The following is a 27,551-nucleotide window of genomic DNA, read 5'->3' on the forward strand; positions in this document are numbered from 1 at the left end:
TTGAAGTATATTGTGCTTTAACGTGTACAAATTTTGCTCAGTTGATGAGTATTTTCATTGTACAAACAAACTTGTATTGTTGTTTTGTTTTTGACGTTTTATGTTGTTGAATCGTGGACTAGTGAGAGGGTTGTTCTCATTAGAGAGGGATCTCCAACTTGAACGGAGAGAGGGGTGCTTCACTTGGTTAACAAAGTGGGTAAAGGAAATCCTCATAGCGTGTTGCTTGGGGCAACGATGTAGGCTGCAGGTTGAACTTTATAAAAAATCTTGTCTTCGCTCTTCGTCTCTTATTCTTTAATTCTTGAAAGTTATATTTGGCATCTATGATCTAAAATTAATTGAAAACTTGTTGAATATTTGATTTTGGTTATGATTGAATCAAGTTACTATATTGTACGCTGGTTTTGTATTTTTGGATTAAAAAATCATATGAGAATCAATATCTGAATTCAGGTGTGAAATTACCAAGGTAAATTTATTGTAATTGAATGCTTGATTGAAGTATAGCTATCAAAATTAATCAATATATACTACTGAATTTGTGGCTTAAAGAAATTGTTGATTATTGCTGAAAATCATATTTTGAAATTTATTTAACTAAATTAATTAAAGTTTGTATTTGGTTTGTAATTTCATTTTTCATATTCATATATAGGATTGTCGATTGGTATAGTATGGTCGCTGATTAGTTATAGTGATTTCTTGGTTGTGGTGATTTAAATTTAAAGGGTTAAGATAAACTAAAATTCTATTAAGAAATTTTTAATTACCCACTTTAGCCCCCTCTTGAGAATACATCCTTAATTTCAATTGGTATTAGAGCCCTAGGTTGTAGTAAATTTTAACTAGTAGCTACACAAAGATCTCCATGGCACACATAGGTGTATCCCCTTTTGGTGAAGGCCAATCTTCGTCTAGACCTCCTATTTTCTGTGGAGTGAACTATACCTTTTGGAAACAATGCATGAGGATATTTGTGCAAACTATGGACTGGAAATCCTCGAAAGTTGTTACCTAAGAAGATTATGTGCCTTCCAAGACCATAGATAACAAAGTAGTTCCCAAGGATGAAGCTGAACTAACTAAAAATGACATGAAACGACTACAAATTAACTCCATTGCAATGAATGCATTATATTGTGTTCTAGATACTAATGAGTTCAATAGGATTATGGGATGCAAATCAGCTAAGTAAATTTGGGACAAGTTGGAAGTCACCTCTGAGGGAACCATAGATGTTTGGGGTAGTAGGATTGACATGCTCACCAGCGAGTATAAGGCTTTTAGGATGAACCCTGAAGAGTCCATTACTAGTAGGTATACTAGGTTCATCCATATACTTAACTCACTTAATGCACTAGGAAAGAACTATACTACATACAAGATTAGGAAAATCCTTAAAGGACTTCCTCCCATTTGGGAACCTAAGGCCACTGCCATAACTGGAGGTAGAAACTTGAAGAATACTTCCCTAGATGAACTTATAGGATTGCTTCTCATGTATGAGATGGCAATAAATGAAAGAATGACTGAAGTTACTAAACAAAAGAAATTAATAGCTTTTAAAGCATCAAAAGAAAAGCTCAAGTGTGGATGACAACAATGAGTTGTACAATGATGATTTAGCCCTATTCGCTAGACATTTAGGCAAATTCTTCAAAAATAATAAAACATTTGCTAGAAAATTTAGAGGGTAAAAAATAAATAAAGGTGAAACAAGCAAGAAAGAAACAAAGAATGAACCCTCGACTTGCTATAGCTGTAAAAAGTTAAGACATATAAAGTTTGATTGTCCACAGCTCAAGAAAGATGCTAAAAAGAAGAAAAGGAAAGCAATGAAAGCAACGACTTGGGATGACTGCAGCTTAAGTAGTTTAGAAAGTGAATCAGGTGATCAAGAAATAGCTAACCTATGCTTCATGGCAAGAGATGATAAGGTAAATTCTTATTCAAACTCACCTATAGAATCAAGTGATGAATCTTGTAATAATTCATGTGAGAGCATGCCTTCGTATAATGGAATTCAAGTTGAGTTATTCTCACTACATAAGAGGTTCATAAAAGTGTCCAAGAGAAGTATTACACTAAAAGGACAAAATGAAATGTTAATGAACCAACTAGAGTCGTGTAAATGAGCTGAAAAGGAGAAGGACCTAGTTATTGATGAACTTGAAAGTAAAATAAACCAGCTACCTAAAGAACTTGTAAAGCTGCAAGCTAATTGCAATGGAATAAAAGATTCAAAAATACTTTGTCTTAAGAGTAAAATTGAGAATCAAACTTTACAATTGTATGAGAGGAAATAATAATTTTTATAAACTAGTTGAATCAGAAAGAATGTCTTTGGATAAGGAAGGCAGATGATTCAATGGAGTTGAAAACAAGAAGAAAAAGAACCTCTACATGGGGTACTTTGTAAAAGCTTAAAAAAAATTATGCAAGCACATCTTCAACTAATGCATATGAACACACTACGTGTTTCTTATGTAATGAGAAGGGACACATAAAATTTGAATGTCTGTTCAAGAGAAAGAATGTTAAAACCAAAAATGCATGGAGAGTTAAAAATGAAACTAAAACAAACTCAAAAGACCTAAGAAGGTTTGGGTACCAAAAGTAACATCTTGAATCCCTTTCTATAGGTATGTTTTAGGTCCACACCATCAAAAGACAAATGATACTTGGATAATGGATGCTTAAGGTATATGACTGGAGACAAGTCCAAGTTCACCTTGTTGATACTAAAGGGTGGTGGACATGTCACCTTTGGAGACAATGCTAAAGGTAGAATTATCGGCATCGAGAAAGTTGGTATGGAACCCTCCTTGGTAATTGATAATGTTTTATTGGTAGAAGGGTTAAAACATATTCTGCTTAACATTAGTCAACTAAGTGATAAAGGTTTTGACATAACATTCAAAAAAGACAAATGCATAGTTGAACATAGTGAAAAGCATGACACCTTGTTTATTGCAAACCGGGTTGAAAATGTATATAGCATAAACTTTGACAACTTGGTATCTCAAGATTTTCAATGCTTGACAACCTTAAATGAAGCTAGTTGGACATGCTAGTATGGACATGTTATCCAAATTAGCTAAAAACAACTTAGTATAACATGAGGATCGGCATGCATTGACCATGTCTTTTTCAGATATTATGACACGTGGACGGCCTCCATATGTCCACATTTCTTTTGCAAATATTAGGACACATGGACAACCTCTAGAAGTCCACATTTCCTTCACCGACATGCTAACACATGGAAGACCTCCAGATGCCTCTTTTGTTCGTTGCTTTGCAGGAATTTATGGAGTCTAATCCAAGCAAGAGTCAAAATTCATCAAGTCTAATCCACTAAGACATATTAACAGCAATACAAGTTGTGAAGACTTCCAAATTTAAATTAACATTAGAGCTCCCCCTAAATTTATGCAAACTATGAATCATCTAAGAAGCCTCTCTACTGTGCATTAGACCTAACTCATGTTTTTTGTGTATGAACCTATCTTCTAGAAGAGGTTTAGTGAAAATGTATGTCCACTGTTCATTAGTGCATACAAACTCAAGAGTCACATCTCCTTTTTGCACATGATCACGAAGAAAATGATGTCTAATCTCAATGTGTTTTGTTCATGAATGTGAGATAGGATTTCTAGATTTTGGATTTCACTATGATACAATACCGATTCTAGATATTTATGATTTTCAAAACCGGGTGGTTGTTCTACATATACTTCTTCATCAATAAAGCCATTTAGAAAAGCGCTTTTAATATCCATTTGAAACAATTTAAAATTTTTAAAAGTGACAAAAAAAAGTAGCATACGAATGGCTTCTAACCTAGCAACAGGAGCATATGTTTCATCAAAGTCAATCCCTTCCTGTTGGTTATACCCTTGGGCAACTAGTCTAACTTTATTCCTAGTTACTACCTCGTTCTCATCTTTCTTATTTCTATACACCCATTTAGTTCTAATAATTGTGTGATCATTAGGCCTAGGAACTAAAGTCCACACTTCGCTTCTTTCAAATTGATTAAGTTCTTCTTGCATGGACATTACCCAAGACTCATCCTCTATGGCTCCTTTAATATTTTTAGGTTCTTCTTGGGATAAGAAGGCAGAATGATTCACTAGATTTCTCAAGAAGGATCTTGTGGCTACACCACGGGATGGTTCACCTATGATTTGATCTATAATATGATTTCTAATAAATTTCTAATCTCTAGGCAACTCCTGATTTTCATTTTCATTATCTTCAGATGATTTTTCATTTGCTTCAAGGATTTCACTTGCATTGTTTTTAAAAGATAATTTATCTAAGCATTTTCTAATGTCAATATCATCTTCATCATCTTTCTTAGAAAATGGATTAGATTCATCAAACACAACATGAATAGATTCAATGACATTAAATGTTCTTTTGTTGAAAACCCTATATGCTTTATTATTCAGTGCATAACCTAGGAAAATACCTTCATTAGATTTAGAGTCAAATTTTCCTAAGTGTTCATTATCCCTTAGCACAAAGCATTTACAACCAAACACATTAAAATAGGAAATGTTAGGTTTATGGTTGTTCCACAATTCATAAGGAGTTTTATTTATTGACGGTCTAATCAACACCCTATTCATAACATAGCATGCAGTATTTATGGCCTCGGCCCAAAAATATTTAGGTAATTTATGTTCATTCAACATAGTTATACCCATCTCTTGCAATGACCTAATCTTTCTTTCTACCACACCATTTGTTGAGGTGTTCTAGGTGCAGAGAAGTTGTGTGATATGCCCTCTAAGTCACAATATTTTTCTAGGCTCTCAGTTTTGAATTCAGTGCCTCTATCACTTCTTATATGAGTTATCTTATATCAATTTTCATTCTGAATTCTCCTACAAAGTTTGGTGAATTGTTCACGTGATTCATTTTTATGTGCAAGAAACAACACCCATGTGAATCTAGAAAAGTCATCCAAAATTACAAAAGCATAAGATGTACTACCAAGACTTTGCACAGAATTAGGTCCAAAAAAATTTAGGTGAAGCATCTCAAGTGGCCTAGTAGTAGATATGAATTTGTTTTTCTTGAAACTAGATTTGGTTTGCATACCCATTTGACATGCATCACAAATTTTATCCTTTACAAAAGACATCTTAGGCAAGCCTTTAACTAATTTTTTTCTAACAATTTTAGACAATAAATCCATGCTAGCATGTCCTAAGCATATATGCCATAACCAACTAGCTTCATTTACAGTAGAAAAACATGTCACTTGTTGTGAAGCTAAGTTAACAAGAGAAGTAGTACAAATTTTTTCATGACGATCAGCAGTAAAAAGCACTTTGTGATCTGATTTATTTTCTACTATGCATTTGTCATTTTCAAAAGATACTTTATATCCTATGTCACACAACTGACTTATGTTAAGTAAATTATGTTTCAGCCCATCAACTAGTAAAACATTATCAATAATAAGAGAGAAATCCTTACCAACCTTACCTACCCCGATGACGCGACCTTTTGCATTGTCTCCAAATGTCACATAGCCTCCATCATTGGGAATGATAGAAGTGAATTTTCCCTTGTCACCAGTCATGTGTCATGAGCACCCGCTATCCAAGTGCCATCGGTCTTTGGAGGAGGACGATCTTAGGCATACCCGCAAAATACACTAAGTAATTGATGTTGGTCCCCAAATTTTGTTAGGTCCACATGGGTTAGTGGTCGGATCTCCCTTAACTACCCATACTTTCCTAATTCTAGCATGCTTTTTCCTAAGTGGACAATCCGATTGAATATGACCAATTTTTTTACATTTAAAACATCTTAATCTACACTTAGGATCTTTAGGAGCGGCATGAGACTTTGACTCACGTGTAAAATGTCTCTTTACTTAAGGAGTTTCTTTGGGCACCAAGTAGTTTTTCAAAATTGTGTTTTCCCTCGGTGAATTTAAAAATGATTTTGGAGCTATCCTCCAATTTACTCTCAATCTCAACAATAGTGGCATCTTTTTCCTTTAAAATAGAAGCATAAGAGGTCTTTGCAATATTAAACAATTTTGACCAATTTTCACATTTCTTTTTCAAATCATTATTTTCTTTGGTCATTTTGCCTAACAATTTAGATACACGAATATATTCAAGTTGCAATTCTTTAAATGTAGGCATGCAATCAGAATCACAATCATTGGATGGATAATATGAAGTAATGAACTGGAAGACGATACCTCATCATCGTGTGCCATCAAGCACAGATTGGCGACCTCTGAGTCGCTACGGTCTCATTTTGAGTCGTTGCTGCTAAGCTTATCCCATGATGTCCTAGTCTTCATGGCTTTCTTCTTTTTCTTTGCCTCATTTTTTAGTAGTGGGCAATCTGGTTTGATAAGCCCGACCTTGTTGTAGTTGTAACATGTGTGAGCATTTTATTTTTCCTTTCTTTTACTTGACTTTCCCTTTTCAGTTGTAGACTCCTTGTATCTTTTATATGGCTTTTTGTTCTTCCTGAAGAATCTACTAAATTTTATGGTTAGCATGGCCATATCCTCATTAGTGTCAGATTCACTGCATTCACTAGATGTGTTCGTGGAGATTTTTAATGCAGTCACTTTCTTAACCTTATTATGCTCATTAAGTCTCTCGTTTATGGCTAATTCATAAGTGATCAGGGAACCTATCAATTCATCTAGAGTAATGGCTTTAAGGTCTTTACTCTCAGTAATGGTCGTAGCCTTGGCTTCCCAAATAGAAGGTAAGCCTCTAAGGATTTTCCTAATCATCTCATATGTGGGATAGGTCTTTCCTAATGCATGCAGTGAGTTTATGATATGTGTGAATCTAGTGTACATGCTCTGAATGGACTCACCTACATTCATCCTAAAAGCCTCATACTCACTGGTCAACATATCTATCCTGTTGTCTTTCACATCTCTAGTACCCTCGTATGTGACCTCTAACTTATCCCATATTTCTTTTGCAGTAGAGCATGCCATAATTCTGCTAAATTAATTTACATCAAGACTACGTTACAAAATATTCATGGCAGTAGCATTTAAACTAACAGCTTTCATATCTTCATCATTATATTCTTCTTCAGTCTTAGGAACTCTAGTTGTGCCTTCAGTTTTCATAAGGACATAATTTCCCTTAGAGACAATCCTCCACACCTTCAAATGAATATTCTCAAGGTAAATGTGCATCCTCTGTTTCCAGAAGGTGTAACTAACACCACTAAAAATAGGAGGTCGTGTGGAAGATGGTCCCTTAGGGAAAGGGGTCACGAAGCTATGAGCCATATGTGATCTTTTGCAAAATAATAACTAGTCTATGTTACATGACTCTAATACCAATTGTTAACTTTATCGTGATCCCAAAAGAGGGGGTGAATTGGCATTTTTAAGATTTAAGCCCTAGGTCAATCTCCTAACACCAGTATATTCACAACCCTATGGTCAATCTAGTTCAAGTAAGGTAAATAAACCAGAAATTAAATAAAGAAATTTAATTAATAGCACATGTACTGGAAAGCAGTAAAGTAAGAGTGACACACAGAAATGTTATTGAGGTTCGGCCAACTGTCTACGTCCCCGCCTTGGCTAACAAGCACAAGGATTACCACTATAGTTGCTCACTTAAACGGGTGGAGCGGAACCTCTAACAAACGAGATCAATTAGCATAGGGCTAACTTCAACCTTTATAGACAATCCTTACCGAATTGGATTACCGCCCCTTCAAGCCACACCTGGAAATACAACAGTATTCTCTCAAACAGATGGTACAAAAATGGTGCTTTCACGTAAAGCATAAATGTACCCAAATATGCACATTTACATACACATCAATTGCATGGATATAATGTAAGCTCAATGATGCAAGTTTTGTTCAATCAATACTCAACACAGTATAAACAGTATGATGCTCAAGAGTATTCAACACAAGCAATATCTTGGAATCTAATCAAGGTATTTCAATAACAAATCAATATTCCAAGTATACTAATCAAATAATCAAACTAGCTTAAGAAAGTTTTCTTCAATGTAATGTGCACAATGCTAGTTTGAAAATGTTTGCTTGTTTTTTAAAAAATCTTGGCACACCAAAAGCAAAGCTATTGGACACTTGCAACAAGATGCAAATATCCTAAGCTTTCTTGGTTTAATCCCACACAAGATTTATAATAGGAAAATCTGTGCGATAAACCTAAGCTAAGCTCCCAAAGAAATTATCTCAAACACACAAACAAGTGGGAGTATTAGCACCGTATACCAATCACACTTAGAAAAAAGAACTCTCACAATCTCAGATTTTATCAGAAGGATGCAAGTTTGACAGTATTTGGGCAAAGGGTGAATTTTCAAGAGAGAGGAATTTTTTTACTAATCACTTTGCCAATCTTGTCCTAAGCTTGCAAATGAACTCATATTTATAGTCAAGGGTAAAAATATAACCCTTTGGGATATAATGGGAATAATTAAAAAAAGTCCCAAATGATTAAAGTGCAGTTAGCTTGAATTAACCCTGTTTTACTACAGTTAAAATAATTTTAACTAGCTGGGGTTCAAGTGGCTGAACCTAAGTTCCGTCGCCTGACCAGACACATGCTAAAAAGGAGTTTTATGCAGGTCGGTTGCCTGGATAGAGCTTCGGCAACCCGAATCAAAGTTAGTAGCAAAGCTTCGTGAGTTTGGGTGCCTGGACAAATATTTGGTTGCCCAAACCCATGGTTTCGGTCGCCCGGGGTCCTTTTTGAACAAAAATGATCAGTCGCCTAAGTTGATGAGCTGTCCCTTTCGAGGGGTTCGGGCACCCGTGGATTGTATTTGAATTTAAGGGTCGGTCACCTGAGAGCCTGGCTAACATGTTGACTTGTCAACATTTGGGCACCCGAGGAGTTTTGACCTCCAAGGATTCGGTTGCCCGAGCTCTCTCAAGTTGCTTAGAAATGTTCAATGTAAGCACAATTTCAACACGCCTATATATTATATGCTATGTGTCTGAGTGTTGGGACCTAGGGTCTTGCTATGGTCTTATTGAGCTTACGATATATCCTATATGCATGAAGTGCACGTAAGATACATACAAACCACAGCCTAGGTTACTATTACAGACCCATATTACAAACATTAAATTTACAATTACAAAATTACAAGTCTTCAAGGTCTTCTTGTTTCTTCAAGTGTCCTTCCTTGGGTTATTTATTTGAGCCTGCACAAACACTTGACAATCATCAAATATCAATATTTGTCATTATCAAAACCGGGTGCGATCTATAAGGTCGGCATAGTTGAAGCAAAAGAAGAAGAAAAAAAATTAACTCTAGAAAATGACACTAAAAGAACTAGTGAATTACCAAAAGAATGGAGATACGTTAAAAATAACCCAAAAGATCAAATAATTGGAGAACCATCAAGAGGTATAACCACTAGGTCATCCTTGAAAAATCTATGTAATCACTATGCATTTTTATCTCAAAAGGAACCTAAAAATATTGAAGAAGCTTTAAAAGATGACTCATGGATAATTGCTATGTAAGAGGAAATAAATCAATTTGAGTGAAGTAGAGTATGGCAATTACTACCTAAACCTAAAAATCATTCAATTATAAGAATTAAATGGGTATGTAGAAATAAAAAATATGAAAATGGTATAGTTGTTAGAAACAATGTTAGACTAGTAGCTAAGGGGTACAACTAAGACGAAGGAATAGACTACGATAAAACTTTTTCCCCTGTAGCTAAAATGGAAGCAATTATAATGCTCTTAGCTTATGCATCCCACAAAGAATTTAAATTATATCAAATGGATGTTTAAAGTACTTTCTTAAATAGATATATAAATGAAGAACTTTATGTAAAACAACCTCTAGGTTTTGAAGACACAAAAAATCCTGATCATGTATTGTGATTAACTAAAGCTTTGTATGGTTTAAAACAAGCTCCTAGAGTTTGGTATGAAAGGTTGAGTAAATTCTTATTAGATAATGGTTTCTCAAGAGGAAAGGTAGATAGTACCTTATTCATAAAATCCAAAAGCAAAGATATGCTTATAATTCAAATCTACGTTGGTGATATAATATTTGGTGCAACAAATGAAAACTTATGCAATGAATTTGCAAAATGCATGCAAGATGAGTTTGAAATGAGCATGATGGGAGAATTAAACTAACAGCAGTATTACACTAGCTTAAGGTCAATCTAGTGCGTATAAAATAAATCAATGTAAATATACAACAGAATTTAAACTACAATAGAAATTTAACCAAGCTTACACAATAAAGCAGTAAAGGAGATGACACCAAAAATGTTATCGAGGTTCGGCAAACTGCCTACATCCCCGACTTGGTCTGCCTATATATATCTGATTGGTCGACCAAGAGGTCAACCTGTTGACTCGGTGGGAGTTCCGTCGATCGAGGATCTCAGTGTAACTAAGTTCGGTCGACCGAACATGCCAATTTTAGCATTTTTAGCCCTTTTCTTTTTAATATATTTTTCCTATTCATATGATGATTAACTTAAAATTGATAAGGCACTCATTTATGCATGCATGGGGGACCTAAGGTCAGTTTAGGTCTTTTTGAAGTCTACCAAAAAAATTCGGCGTCGATCGACCTTCAGTCAACCGAAAGGTGATCCCTAAGGTCCATCTATAGTTTTGAGCTTATCTATCCTACCATACAGGTAAGACATTAATTATTATAGACCATTGAAATTAAAATTATTACGGGAAAAAAATGATAAATATAAATTATAATAAACAAATATGTGAGGGTCTTCAATTTTCTTCAAGTTGTCGCATGCCATCAATATAATCCAGTTAGTATGATCCTGCACACAAACTTGAAAGCCATCAAATATAAAGAGTATTTGTCATTATCAAAACCGGGTATAACCCATAGGGTCAATAGAAAGTACGCTTATAGGGACTCCCATAAGCACCTCAATAAGCCTTGATAAAGATGAAAAAGGAAAATTCGTTGATACAAAATTCTATAGAGGCATGATAGGTATCTTATTATAATGCTTAGCATATGCATGTGCTCTTGATTTCAATCCGCTCCCAAAGAATCACATCAAATTGCTGTTAAAAGGATACTAAAATACTTAATAGGAACTCTTGATCTAGGATTATGGTATCCCAAAGACACTGGTTTTGAAATGATTAGTTATTTGGATGCAGACTATGTCGGATGTAAAATAGATAGAAAGATCATTAGTTGTACTTGTCACTTTTTAGGAAACTCACTAGTCTCTTGGTTTTCTAAAAAGCAAAATTTTGTAGCATTATCTACAGTCGAAGCTGAATACATTGCTATCGGGAGTTGTTGTGCGCAAACATTATACATAAAACAACAATTAAAATATTTTAATCTAGATTATCATAAAATTCCTTTTAAGTTAGATAATACAAGTGCTATAAATATTTCAAAAAATCTGGTATCTCACTCAAGAACAAAACACATTGATATTAAACATCACTTATTGAGAGATCACGTACAAAAATAAGAAATAACCCTTGAGTTCATAAATACAAATGATCAATTGGTGGATATTTTCACAAAACAACTTTCAAAGGATCGATTTGTATTTATTAGATGTGAATTAGGGATGTTACATGCTCGAGAAGTCATTTAGGCAAAACATTCAAAACGACATGCAAGACAGGCATCTGCCACCTAAAAGGCAGGTGCTTACCAGGCTACTACCTGATGAATATGAGTCATCAGGCGTCTGACACTTTGAGTGGTAGGTGCCTGGCTTGTGGAGGATTACTTACTTAAACGCGAAAAATATTTCATTTTAGACACAGCAGCCGCTTGACTCTGTTCCTTCCATCTCCTAAACTCCCTCTCCTTCCCTTATTACTCTTCCTCCTTCCAAAAATCCTTCTATTCCTTTGTTCCTACTTCACTTCATCAAACCCTAAGTATCAAACTCCCAAGTTTTTGGAATTTGATTGGAAGAAAGTTCTTCACTATGCCGCGAACAAAGACGACCAGACATAAAGATAAAGCTTCCTCCTCTCGACAAGCCAGTGACAATGAAATATAAAAATGGTTAACCTATCCTCATGCTAAATCCTTGTATTGAAATCATATTTGGAACATCGACCCCAAATTCTGTAAAGTTCTAGATGTTCCCTTCTTTGAGTTTGATTTTCCCAAATCTTTAGCATTATTTAAGGATATTAGCTAGGAGAAATTTATTCAGAATCAGGCCAAAGAATATTATCCAGACTTGATCAAAATTTTCTACACCAATATAGTGAAAAAGGAACTGACCTCATAGGACATTGAATTACTCTGACACCTCAATCCCTAGGAAAATTGCTTCAAATAAAACGAGGAGAGTTTGAATGTAATCTTATAGAAAACCAATGGATTATGGAGCAAGACTTCACCCCACAAGAAATTTTTCCTCTTGTAATGAATGATCAACCCATATACTTTTGCAATCCTCCACTTTACAACAACTCAATCTACAATCCTTAATCCTACACAAGCTAATTGCTTACAATACCCTACCTAGAGCCGGATCATATGACCATGTTTCATTCCTAGATTGTTTTGTCATGTGGTGTTTGCTCAAAGGGAAAAAGTTGGATTTGGCTAGCCTAATGATTAAGTGGATGGTAAGGAAGATAGAAGCTCCACGTGTTGTTCTTCCTTACGGTGGAATTCTATCCTTGTTTTTTGCACACTACCAAGTCATCACACCATCTTCAAAATTCTTAAAAAGGACCCATTATGATCTATTTTCCTCCACCACTCTAAAATTGATGGATTATAAGAAATATACACAAGGATGACTTTATAGAGGAAACAGGCCACCTCAGCAAGACCCAGAGGATCCTGTCCCTGCTCTAGAGGAAGCAAACATGCCTGCGTGGTTCCTTTCATTCTATCATCACTACTCCAGTTTCAGTGATGACATGAGAGTTGGACTCACTTATCTTTAGGAGAAAGATACCAATGTGCAAACTCAGTATTCCTTACTCGATCAGTGCCTTGAGAAGTTGGAGCAATATATTACTAGATCCTCTCGGGGTGTAGCCCCTATGGACATCAGTTCTGTACCTCCTAGTGATGCTGAATCTGATGAAGAGTCAGAAGAAAATGAGGAGAGTGGTGAAGCCTCCAAGGAATAATCTGCTAAGGATTCTAAAGATACTGAAAAAGAGGATGAAGCCTTTAAAGAAGGCTCAGAAGAAGATATAAAAGCTGAAGATGTTGATACCAAATCTGATGATTGATTTAGATCTTTTGTGATGTTTTGACTATGACTTGTTGCTCACTTTTTTGTCTTCATATGGATGTACCGTACAACCGTCTTATGTTTATTGTGTTTTTCTATTTCTCCTTTTTGAATGATGTCAAAAGGGGGAGTATCATTATGAGCAAAAGATGGTTATGGTTTCCTACTTGATGATATGATGATGTTTATGAAATTTGGTGCATAGCATGCATGATGTTTATGAAATCATGATAAGTATGATTTTTATGAAATTTGGTGCATATGATGTTAATGACATATGGTGCATATGACGTTAATGAAATAATGGACTGAATGCTATATTATGAAATGAACACTATAATGAAACTTGAAGATATTTTTTATGCTTATTGTAAGGTGGAACCTCTTAAGGTTCACTCTCTTTTTGCTCCTTATTTTTCATCATCAAAAAGGGGGAGCTTGTGGTCTAACAAGGCTTACGACTCTTAATTTTGATGATAACAATGCAAGGTAATTTAATATGCTTCAAAGTTGTGATGTTTTAGGAAAACTAGATCTTGGAACTCATCAACATAATTCATATGATCACAAGGAACATTTTGAAAGCTCACTTCATATCAAGTGATCAAGAATGAAAGCTTGAAGAACAATAAAGCTTAGGACTAAGAGAACTCAAAGCAACAACTTCATATAAGAAGACTTCAAGGAGTTAAAGAAATGAAAAGTTGAATGAGTCTATAGGACACACTTTGTAAGTACTTCAAGTATACTCAAATATGAAATCCTTTTAAGCTTATTAGGTACAATAGACCTAGAGACCTAAAATTCAATCATGAAAAATATATATATTTTTTAAGTAAACAAATTCAAAATTCAAAATTTAAGAAGAAAATAGAGTTTTCGAAAAGTTATCTTAAACTCACCATTTTTGAATTGGACAGAAACCTACCTAAAATCCCTTAGTAGGCTGACAGATTAAATATTTTTAAGATGGACAAACAAAAGGTTGTCAGGCTACTGACAAGACCCTGATAGGCGCTTGACGTGGTAAATTGAGAAGCCTGACTGGGTCTTGCCAGGAGACTGCCACCCTTGGGCCTTTATTTTAAAACCGAATTTTAAAGTGACAGGCGCCTAACCAAAACTTGATAGGCTACTGCCACACGGGAAATTTAAAAATTTTTATAATGGTCAAGTTTTTTAAAATTGATTGCTTGGAGCTCAAATTCGTCTAAAACTTCGACACTACTCTAAGTAAACTTGGGGATCAAGAAAAAATACTTTTCCAAGTTTATAAATAGGCTCCAAGGCCATTGATTTTAAAACACCAAGCATACAATTCGATTCTCAATCTCTCTCAACTACTCTCATCATTCAAAGGCTCTCTTGCTACCATATTGTGCACGAATTCTACTAAGTGTTGTTGACTTTCAATCACTGTTCTTGTGCTTTAAATTTGAATCGTTCAATCATTAAAAGAATTAATTGGTGATAAACTTCCTTGAGCTTCAATTTCAATTTCATATTGATTTACTTTGAAGCATATAGTTTGAAATTATACTAACAACTCTATTGGAGAGTATCTTGTGTACAAAAATCTCTTGATTATTTTCTTGTAGATTGTTGATGATTCCAAGGTGTTTGGATCGTTGGACCCAGTGAGCGGAATCACTTGGAGAGGGTGCTTTGCCCTTAAGGAGAGAAATCTGTAAACGATTTGCTCTACTTAGAAAGAGTGTTACTAGTGGAATCCTTTGGTGGTTTTGGCCAAAGGCGAGGACGTAAGCTAGGGATAAGCCAAACCTCATAAAATCATGGTGTTCATCTTGCCCTACTCTTTTAAATTTCAGCACTATATATATTGGTTGCATGTGCTAAGTGCAGGTTGTAGGTTTCAAATGTTGAATTAAAAGAAGACTCTTAATTTAACGAAAGTAAGTTTCAATTAACCATTTGCGGAAACCCATAAGGGAGTACATTGGCTAATTTGAAAAAATCCTACTTAAAAGAACACAATAAAAATCAATTCAAAAGCAGGGCTTGCAATTTACTTATAGGGCTGCTAATAAAAGTAAAAATTAAAATTCCACAAAGGTCTTCAAATTGTCATCTGTTTGGTATTTGTGGTTGGTTACTCTTAAATTGATTGGTTGTTTAAGTTTTCAGTTAATTTGTGGATTGTTTGAGTTTTAATTGTGAATTGATTAGTTAAGTTTTTTTGTGTGTATTAAACAAGTAAAAATTTGTAAAAGGAACTTAAATATTTTAATAACCCAATTCAGCCCCCGCCTCTTGGGATCACTATTCCACCCTCAGTATCAAAGAGGTACATGACAACCCCAAAATTCGCCGCCAATTAGAGGAGAACTGTTGACGTGATAGGTCACACCCAATTTTAATTATGAAAAATACTCTTGGTACTAATGGTTATACTAAGGCTTGCATGCAGGTTCACTGTGCACCTGTATTTGGACTAAAAGACATACCATGATGACGTGTGGTGTTTGTACCAAAGATATGGACTGTACACCCTGCGGTTGTAATAATTTGCATTATGCATGGTAGGTAGGTATGCTCATAACAAACCCTAGTTGGACCTTAGGTACCTTCTTTTAGTACACAAAGTCCCCAAAATCACTCTTCATATCAAGGAAATTAAATTGGTTAAAAATGAACTTAACGAAAAATGTTGAGAGGGTTCGAGCAACCGAACCCAAGCTGTGTAAAATGGCTCAAGTGACCGAACAAGTCAAAATATTGACTTTGTGTTCAGGCACCAAACTTGATTTGAGTGTATCTCCCTCGGGCACCCAAATCTATGTAAGAGCACTTTTCAACTACTCGGGCGACCGAATGATCATGTTCAAATTGGGCTCGAGTGACCGAATCGATTAGTTTAGTTAACCAAACTTGGAATCGGGCACTCCAATTTATGAACAAAATGCTAATGACATTTGTTCAACCGATCGACTATTTCTTCGGGCACACAAACCATTAAAAATCAATTTTCTAAGTGAGTTTATTCAGGCACCCGAACCTTACGGGTTAAAATATTTTTTACTGACTTTTTAATAGGGTAAACTGGGTTAATTTTCTTAATAGCTTTTTAAAAAAAATTAATTATTCCCATTGTGTCCCCAACGATAAAAAAATCCTCCTTGCCTATAATTACCTATTCATTTGTCATAATTAGCAAGGATTAGCATTTTGATTAAAGGCCAAATTCTTTCAAAATTTCAAAATATTATTTTAGCCTATACTACTCCCATACACTCAAAAGCTTCATTTTCCTTGATTATTCAAAAGTTGTGAGTGTATTTAGAGTGCTTGTGTTTCATTCTCTATTTGCTTAAATACTCTTATTTGCTTGATTGTTGATTGATTTTAACTTTGACAATATAGCATTAAGTTCTTCAACCGATTTAATTTGATAAATCTTGAGTGGGAAGACTTAGAAGGTTGTGGTTCTTGCATTTTCATTGAAAGATATGAAAGCCTATATTTTTGTGTGCAAAAATCATTTTCAAAGCTTGCATTCAAACTCATTGCGCGTAGTATATTAAAAACTTCTTGTTGAGTTTGTTTGATTCAACTTGCTAGCATATTTGAAACTTTGATCTGATATTGTGATATTCGAATATTGTGTTTCAAATCTTGCTTAGATATACACTCTTGATCTAGATGGATTATTATACTTGATTGAGTGTTTAGCACACATTAAAGCACTGAACATATTTACATGTCATTCGTGCTTGCAATATTGATTGAGTTGTATTGGTGCACATATCTACTTATGTAGAAGCGTATTTTCATGTACAAATTTTGCATACAAATTTGGTACGCATTGGTTGTATTTTAGGCACAGGTTTGAAGAGGGATACTTGCCCTATTGAATAGTCCCGAACTGGCTTAGACCCGATTAGGAAAGCTTGGTGTGCTATCCTGGTAAGGCATGTTGATTAAGGTAAGCACCTTGAATTGACGTGATTGTAGTCGGTGCCGCTCCACCTATTAAGCAAGCAGTGGTGGAATCCTTGTGCTAGTGTAGCCAAGGCGAGGACGTAGGCAATTTGGCCGAACCTCGATAACATATTGCATGTATTGTTTACTTTTCCCTACCTTACTTTTCTGCATGTGTATGTTTAATTTCTAAATAGCATAGATTGACCCTAGGTTGTGTTATACTATTGTTAAAACCAGTAAACCTAGGTGATAAATTTTAAATACTCAATTCACCCTCCACCTCTTGGGGTTGCACCAAAAATAACGATTGGTATCAGAACCTCGTAACTTAGACTTAAAAGTCATTTAGTAAAAGATCATGATGGCTCATGTTAGTGCATCCCATTCATGTGAGGGTTGGTTAGTCATGAACCCTCCAATATTTTTTGGTGAAAATTTTTCTGATTGGAAACTTAGAATGAATATATTTATAAAAGCTTTAAATTGGAGATTTTGGAAAGTTATTTCTTAAGGAAATGTTGTGTCTATGAAAAACATTAATTCTGTTGATGTTCCCAAATTAGAGAATGAGTTGAATGATGATGACATGTATTTATTGCAAATAAATTTTGATGCCATGACTACTTTGTTGTATGCCTTAGATTCTAACATTGTTCATGAAGTTATGACATGTCATAGTGCAAAAGAAATTTGGGAAGAGTTCGATAGGAGATATGGAGAAAGCAAAGAGGAGGATTCTACTACTCCAAGTATTGTAACTCCATATGATTAGGAGGAGGTATATGATTCTAACTCCATCTACACTGATGATTCTTATGCTAAATGTCGTATTGTATCATGTGTTGAATCATTTCTTAAATCTTGTGATGACACTAGAAATGTTGCATGCAATGATTCATGTATTATCTAGTTTGATAAACCTTGTGATGAATCATTTGATGAGATGCCTTTATGTGGAAAATTGAAAAGGACTTCATTTAAAATGCATAGGATTCTAGTTGAGATATTAAAGAAGAAAATATTTTTTAAAATTGAAAATGAAATAGTGGCAGAGCATTTAGATGAATTAAAAGAATTTCATGCCACTCTAGAGAATAAAAAGGTTAGAAGAATTTTGAAAATCATTTGCTTAGAAATAAAGATTGAAGATAACTATGGAATGATTTTCAAAAATCCAAAGACGAGAAGTATAGTTCCAATAAACCCTTAAGAGTTAAAAAAAATAAATTCGAAAAGGGTTCATCCTTCAAATCTCATAAGAATCCTTATGCTTCATCAATTAATGATAGAAGAAATAAGCATAACCCTTCACGTACATACAAAACATGCTTATCTAATGAAAGAAAAGGGCACACACAATATAACTGCACATCTAGAGGTGTCAAAGGTATAGATAAAGAAATGAAGTGGGTTGTCATGAAAACAAACCCCTTAGGACCAAAGAAAGATCATACTCACATTGAAATTACATAATTATCAAATTCTTCCTTAGTGTATAGGATTAGCTATAGGGGGTAGTGTCGTCTAAAGGCTTAGGAAGTGGCTCGGGTTGAAACTGTAAAAATTTATTATTTATCCACTATTCAAAATTTTACATACTAAGGATCTTGAAAAGTTAAGCCAATACGAAAATTCAAGCAAAATAACCAATCCGAACTTAATGCATATATTCCTTGGTTGAAATATGAATTTATTGGCTGCTTGAATAAAAATCCACTTCTAAAAGGACATGACATGTTTGCCTTGTATTTAAATTTCAAATTGCTTAACTCACCCTTAAATATGAATATCTAAAGTTAAGCTTACTCTATCCATTGCACGAGTTTGAGTTTTAGGAAATGAAGTTAAAAATCTTGTCCTAAACTCATCTTGAAAGCCTAAAATGCCTAATAAAATGTTTAGTCATCACTCTAGGCTTGAAGCACTATTCATCATAAATTCCAAATATTTCTGGTGCTTATTAAAATACATCTTTTCTTTTGATCAAAACTAGAGTCATCCACTAGGGGATTCAAGTTTCACCGCTAAGTCGAAAAGTTCCCTTTGAGCTTAACTTATAAATCCTCTAATTTTGGTTTATATCCTCCATAGGAAATCTTTACCACACCACAATCACATCAGGTAAAGATCCACCCTCTCATTGGTTCGTATCCTTGCTCCAAATTTGTGATCATATCTAAAGGATACATTCCAATCACCAAAGAGTGTCAGTTACTAGTTATTCATATCCTCCACAATGCTCTTTGCTAGAATAAGTTAGGACATATTCTTTAGAATGCTTATCTTTCACAATGTCTTACTTTTGAATACTCTCTTGAACTTAAATAAAATGCTTAATCTTTAAAAGTATTCATTCTTTTCTTCTCACACAGAGCTCTTAAACTCTAAGTCAAACCCATTAGAGTTTTATATACTTAGAGATGAGTTGAATGGCTAACAAAATCGCCTAAGTCTCAATCTAGATGAATGCATCAAAATTCAAGTAGACCTAAGCGCATACAGTTTAAATCAAAAGTCATTCCAACTTGGGGCCTCTCACATATTGTAAATCATAAGAAAAGAGGCAAATGTAGGCTAAGAACTCTCAAAGAAATAGTCATTGTGACTTTTTCGTCCGTTAAGTCTAAGAACTCAAAGCCAAGCTAGAATCATTAAAACTATTATAACTCTTGGTTATTGAACTTGAAGATGAAAGAAAATGCATAAAATGAGTTGAGTGCATAATTTAGGGAGAGCATGTATTCTTTCATGATTATATACATTAAAATGCTCTCAATTTTTATTTATGCTTATATGTCTGTATGCTCTTGTGAGAACAACTCTACAGAAATTTCATAACTATCCATTGTTAGTTATTGCTCATATCATCTATTGTTCATTTCTTTTATGAGTTGTTGATTGAACTACTGAAAGCATGTTTGTGTTGAAAGCCTCCTACATGGCAGATGCAGTGATTGAGAATTGCCTGCTGGTAGATTTAGATTATCGCATGCCTTAAACTCTTGAGATACTGCTTGTTTGAGGATTAGTTTTGTGTAGGTTAATTTTGGGAAATTTCTTATTTACAGCCGGCATGGTGCCAAATTTTCAGTAGACATTTGCCCAAAAGGTTGAAATGACCTTTAAAATTGAAAACTTTGTGTGCATATGAAATTTGATCTTGAATTTTAAATATTTATGCTTAACTCATTTCCTTTAAAATTTTGAATTTTCTAAAGCTGGTTGTGTGTACATATTTAAAATGCTTTGAAATTGGTAGGTTCTTATGGATAGGTCACATTTTCAAACAAAATGTTCCCAAAATTTTTTCAAAATTATTGCACATAACTCTATATCGTTTCTAAGTGCTAAACTTCTTAAAACTTGAAGTTGTGCTTCTAAAATAACATTTGAATTATACTCAAGTTGATTTATAAAGAAAATGTATATTCTTAGGGGGAGTCACTTAACCTTAAAATCATTAGGCTGTGAGAAAATAACTATGTATTTTGCTTTCATTTTTAAGAAATTACATTAACAATATGGTATCAATGTGCACATTTTGGTAAATCTTTGTTTGATATCATGTTCATTTCAAAACAACATGTCTTTATAACTAGTGGTATTTTAACAGTTAGAATCTCCTCTACCACATAGTTATAACAATTGGTGTCAAGCCCACAATGTTTTCATTATACTATACCTTCTGGGAATACATATATGTTTTGGCAACCAAAGATGATTATGATAAAATTAACATTCAAATATTTTTGAAAGGATGAGTGAAAGCCAAATGAAAAATCAATATTCATCCTTGCATAATTATCCTTTGGGTGAGTATTAAACATTAAGATTGTTAATGTGTTGCATGATACTTTTACACCTTTGATGCACATTCTATCGAAGTTAATTAATTGAAATATGCTATATATTGTTTATTGAAACTCCAAACAGGTCACTTGGGTACGAGGTTATCTTGGGAATGTTTCATTTTCAAACAGCATGCTACCAAATTTTTTTAATTCCTTTCAATGTACCTTCTTTATCTAAATGACATCTTTTGCCTTCAGGTTATATTGCTTAACCCTTCTTACTATTGTCAAAATGGAGAGAAGAGGTAAAAGTGGGTAAAATATTACTTAATCCATAATTATCCATTGCTTTAATTATCTTCATGCATAAAGTCAGGGGGAGCCTTTCTTGGATGTACCCACTTTTGTATAAATTATTTGTCATCAACAAAAAGGGGGAGATTGTTGACCTGAAAGGTCATACCCAGTTTTTATCATGACAAATACTCTTGGTACTGATGGTTGTACTAAGGTTTGCATGCAGGTTCACTGTGCACGTGTATTCAGACTAAAAGACATACCATGATGGCGTGTGGTGTTCGTGCCAAAGAATGAAGAATTGTGTCTTGTATTTGTATTTATTATTTCATTTATTCATTATGAAATGTAATATTTATTATGGACTATACACCCTGCGACTTGAAATAATTTGCGTCATGCATGGTAGGTAGGTATGCTCATAACAGACCCAAGTTGGACCTTAGGTACCTACTTTTAGTACACAAAGTCCCCAACATCACTCTTTATATCAAGGGAATTAAATTGGCTAAAAATAAACTTAACTGAAAATGTTGAGAGGGTTCAAGCAACTGAACCCAAGCCGTGTAAAAAGGCTAGGGCGACCGAACAAGTCAGAGTATTGAGTTTGTGTTCGAGCACTCGAACCTGATTTGAGCATATCTTCCTCGGGCACCCGAATCCATGTCAGAGCACTTTTCAACTACTCATACGACTAAATGAACATGTTCAAATTGGGCTCAAGCGAACGAATTGACTAGTTCGGCTAACCGAACTTGGAACCGGGCACTCGAATTTACGAAAAAAATATTACTAACTTTTGTTCAGTTGACTGACAGTTTCTTCGGGCAACCGACCCATTAAAAATTGATTTTTTGAGTGAGTCTATTCGGGCACCCGAACCTCGCGTGTTTAAATATTTTTTACCGATTTTTTAATGGGGTAAACTAGGTTAATTTTCTTAATGGTTTTTAAAACCAATTTAATTATTCTAATTGTGTCCCCAACTATCAAAAAATCCTCCTTGCCTACAAATACCTATTCATTTGTCATAATTAGCAAGGATTAGCATTTTAATTAAAAGCCAAATTCTCTCAAAATTTCAAAATCTTATTTTAGCCTATACTACTCTCACACAGTCAAAAGCTTCATTTTCCTTGATTATTCAAAAGTTGTGAGTTTATTTAGAGTGCTTGTGTTTCATTCTCTATTTGCTTAAATACTTTTATTTGCTTGATTGTTGATTGATTTTAACTTTGACAGTATAACAATAAGTTCTTCTACCGATTTAATTTGATAAATCTTGAGTGAGAAGACTTAGAAGGTTGTGATTCTTGCATTGTCATTGCAAGATACCTAAGACTATATTTTTGTGTGCAAAAATCATTTTCAAAACTTGCATTCAAACTCATTGCACGTAGTATACTGAAAATTTCTTGTTGAGTTTGTTTGATTCAATTGTTAGCATATTTGAAACTTTGATATGATATTGTGATATTCAAATATTGTGTTTAAAATTTTGCTTAGATATACACTCTTGATCTAGATTGAATATTATACTTGATTAAGTGTTTAGCACACATTAGAGCACTGAGCATATTTACATATCATTCGTGCTTGCAATATTGAGTAAGCTGTATTGGTGTACATATCTACTTGTGTAGAAGCGTATTTTCGTGTACAAATTTTATATACATTGGTTGTATTCTAGGCACGAGCCTGAAAAGGGAGACTAGTCCTGTTGAATAGTTCCGAATTGGCTTAGACCCGGATAAAAAACTAGGTGCATCATCCTGGTAAGGCGTGTTGGTTGAGGTCAGGCCCTTGAATTGACCTGGTTGTAATCGGTACTGCTCCACCCGTTAAGTGAGCAATAGTGGAATTGTTGTACTGGCATAGCCGAGGCGGGGACGTAGGCAATTTGGTCGAACCTCAATAACATATTGCGTGTATTGTTTATTTTTCTGCACGTGTATGTTTAATTTCTAAATAGCGTAGATTAACCCTAGGCTGTGTTATACTATTGTTAAAACCAGTAGACCTAGGCAATAAATTTTAAATACCCAATTCACCTCCCCTCTAGGGGTTGCACCAAAAGTAACGAGAACAACCTAAAAATTTAAATATTGATTGGGTCAATCGACCGTTTGTGGGTGGCGCCAACGACCAGAATTGGAGGGAAGATCGGTCGACCTCCTAATGAAGAATATTACTTCCTATTTATTTTTTCTTTAAATTTTGATGTCTTCATTTGGGTAAGAATTTATTTAGTCAACAAGTTGTTATCAACACTATAATTATATTAAACACTAGGTAAGTAAAAGCGTGATGTTCGTCTAATATCTGCTGCAAGTGCTTTTGTCAATTTTGCTATTTATCATTTCCATTTTTTAGCAATCAATCAACCTCCTACCACATATGAGGCAACGAAGTCTTTATAAATGTAACAATTATTTTAAATATAAAATCCAACAACACCCCCCCCCCCCTGAGTTTTTCAAATATGACATTCTACTCCCTCGTGTTTTTAAAAACTATCAAAAAATCCCTTGAAATTTAAATTTATTGACAACATAAACCTTTCGCTACTTGGTCGTTGCTCAACTGTTATGTATATGTGAAAAAATTAAATTTGAACTCTTAACAAAATAATATTGTAAACTGATAATGACTCAAATAAATTAAATTTTAAAAAAGTGGCTAGTGTAATGTCTTCAAAACTAAATAAACAAATTGGAAATTAACGAATTCTTGAAATGAACGATTTACCGGTTCAATCACTTTGGATCAATCAACTGACATAAGTACGAGAAAATAATTTTAATATTATTTTTAACCTTTTAAAAAGTATATAAAAAAATAAAACGATATCAACATAAATAAATTAAATTGAAAAAATTAACCAATGTAATATCTTGAAAACTGAATAATGAATTGGAAAATTGACCAATTCTTAAATTGAGTAATTAAATAGTCCGATCGCTTTGGATCAATCAACTAATATAAGTATGACAAAATATTTTTATTATTATTTAAAATTCTTTAAAAAAAAATACTGAAAATAAAAATTACTAATAAATCATAAAAAATGCATAGCAATTATAGTATTACAAAATATTTATTGTATGTAATTTCATAAAAAAAAATAGCAACTAAACACAAAAATAAAAAATAAAAAATAAAGCATAATTCAATATTTTTAAATTCAAGTAACCTATCAAACATAAAGCTAAAAAAAAAAACATAAATTAAAATTTAAAAATTTATATTTCATAAATTAAAATTATAAAGTTGAATACTAGTTATTCTTTGTGTAAAATATGTGTGATAAATAGATAAAAAACACCAAAACTTAATATAACATTCTAAATGTGTAATTAACATTCTAAATATGTAATTATTACATACTATTTTTTATTAAAATATATAATAAATATTTTTTACAGTAAAATTATCTTAATAATTATCTACTCGATTATACTTTTCACATTATGTTTTCTTGTATTTTTATTATTATTTTGTTTTAACTATATTATTAAAAATAACATGATTTTTTTATAATAATTTAGAAAATTAAAAATTAGAAAATAGAAAATATGTTCCAAAACTAAACAAACCTTGCAAAAGCAAGGTTCCCCGACTTTTTCTTATCTGATTTATTGTATATTTTTTTATAACAATATAAAGTCTTTGAATTAGAAAAATTTTTAGATGGTCATGAATTGCCAAGTTAGCATCATGCCTGATAATTTTAAACTATTCCTATTTTGAAGCGGTCGGGCTGGTTGATTTAAGAATTAGGTGTCCAACTCATTTATGAGTTCAATTTTCAAAATATATTCTACTTAAGCGAACATTTTTTTTAATTAAAGTTATTAAAATAATGTCATTTCCTTAAGTTATTTGATCACAAGTGAATAAAAATTAACAAAATTAAAATTTTGGGGAAGGTTTAGTTTGACACTAAATTTAAATTTCTAGAGATTTTTCGATAGTTTTTAAAAACAGGAGGAGTGGGGTGTCATTTAAAAAAAAAAAATTGAGAATATTTTGTTGGATTTTACCCTTATTTTAAAATTAAAAGTTTTACTCGATTGCACTTCAAAAAACAATAAAATTACCATGAGTTATTTTAATATAGTGTCTGGGATATAGAAATTTACATCTTTGACATTTATTGCAAATATATTAATATTTTAAATGGATATTAAAATAATTGAAAGATTTTTCATGCATATATATTACATTTCTCATATAGTTTTTTTCACATGGCAAATAAACCCAATCATGTGACAATTATTCATGTCTAATATTAACAATTAAAAAGTAAAGGTTACTTTTGAAAATAAAACCTTCTTAAAGTATCTTTTCACATATTTTTATACAACTGATTCGATATTTTGTTATGAATATTAATTCTAAAAATTGTAAATTTTAAAAGTAGATCATTTTTAATTTGAAGTAAAAAATTAGAGTTTAAATAAGATTTTTTTTGAATAGATGAATTCTTTTTTGGGTGATAGATGGGTGTAGTCCAAATGAAAACAAATGAGACTTTTTGCATTTATAATGTATTACTCTCCGTAAAAATTGTTGAAGTTTAAAGATTGAATAAAGTAAAAGTTAACCTACATTGAAATTTTCATTTTAATTTTAGTTAAACAAACACGTGAATACAAGTTAAAGTCTAACATAATGTTTGGTTTGTCAAATAAGATGCGGTAAAAAATAAAATGAAATAATAAATATAAGTCAAGTAAAAAATTTGATTTTTGCTCATTCAACTTTATTTTTGTTATGCATAATAATTTTTTAATTAAAGAAACTTTGATAATGTGTTGTTTATGTTCATCTTTGTTATACCATTTTTGTTTCCTATTTTCTGTTTTCATTCCAGTGAAGAAAAACAAATTATGAAATCTTTGTTGTGGTGTTAATCTTCTATTTTTTGTTGTGAATTTTTAGCTATTTTTGAAATTTTAAAATAAAATTTTATAGTTTATAATTGTTGCAGCAACCTATTTTATATCCAAAATTAACCTTTAGGGATTTAATCACTCATTTTATATTTATTTTTAATTAAATTAAAAATCAAATGATTATATGAATTTTTAAAATATAAATATAATAAAATTATCTACAAAAAATATAAATATAATAAAAATCATTTAAAATATTTTCATTACTTTTCAATTGTCATCCACAATATTGTTGCTCTTGTAAAGTGAATTTGAAATATGATTATTGAGTAAAATAATTATAATAATTATTGTTTTTAATTATAATATTATTAGTTTATACTATGTTGTACTTTTACTATTTTAATTATATTTTAAAATAGTTATTTAATTCAAGGACAAATATATGCATTTATTTAACTAATGTTTAAATTTATATTTATTTTAGGATAATTTAAGACTATTGACTTATGATTTTAACACTCCATTTCTGATTTTTAACTTTTGTTACCGCGTTTTGATTTTTGACTTTGGTGGTTTCTTGTTTTTGTAATGGTAGTAATATCAAATAGCCTTTTCATTTTTCCCAATGATAGCATGCACAAGATATTAAGAAAATTAATTGCTTTTTCATTGTCATTATTTAATGAAATAATATAAACATTAAAGTAATTTTTTTTTAATTACACAGGAACTCCAGCCACCAACAAGCATTTTGGATCCCCTAGTGCGACACCAAATCTACGGATCAGGGTCCTCCCCTTAGGTCTCACTAATCAGGTAAAGTCTGGACTGCGGACACGATTTCCGTGCATCAATTGGACGTTTGGTCAACCCAATTCCTAGGACACATCTCCATTACCATCCACCGTCCTCTCTCGCTCACAAACAACTCTCACCATCCACGGTCCCTGCTGGCTCCCAGAGCGAACTCTCGCCATTAACGGTCGTCATGGGCTCATAGAGTAAATTCTCACCATCCACAGGTACCGTTGGCTCTGTGAGTGTATCTACCTGAAATTGAACCACCAATGCTCTTTCTTACGTGCTGATGCCTTTCCCCCGCCCCATGCCCGTGGGGGCAAATGTTAAATTAATTGCTAATACGTGTGCATGCAACCACTTCTACATTTTCAACAAGTTACTTTGATATCCTTATATTGATTTCTTTTTAGAAATGATTTCTTTACGTAGGCCTTTTTTCCCCCTTTTTATGGGTAAAATTGCAACTATAAAAAAATTACAAACAAAATTTGTTTAAAATAATTTCTTTATTTTTCAATTGCCATCAACAATATAGTTGCTTTTGTAAAGTGAATCTA

This window comes from Malania oleifera, chromosome 13 (assembly GCF_029873635.1).
Source record: "Malania oleifera isolate guangnan ecotype guangnan chromosome 13, ASM2987363v1, whole genome shotgun sequence".
Taxonomy (NCBI): domain Eukaryota; kingdom Viridiplantae; phylum Streptophyta; class Magnoliopsida; order Santalales; family Ximeniaceae; genus Malania; species Malania oleifera.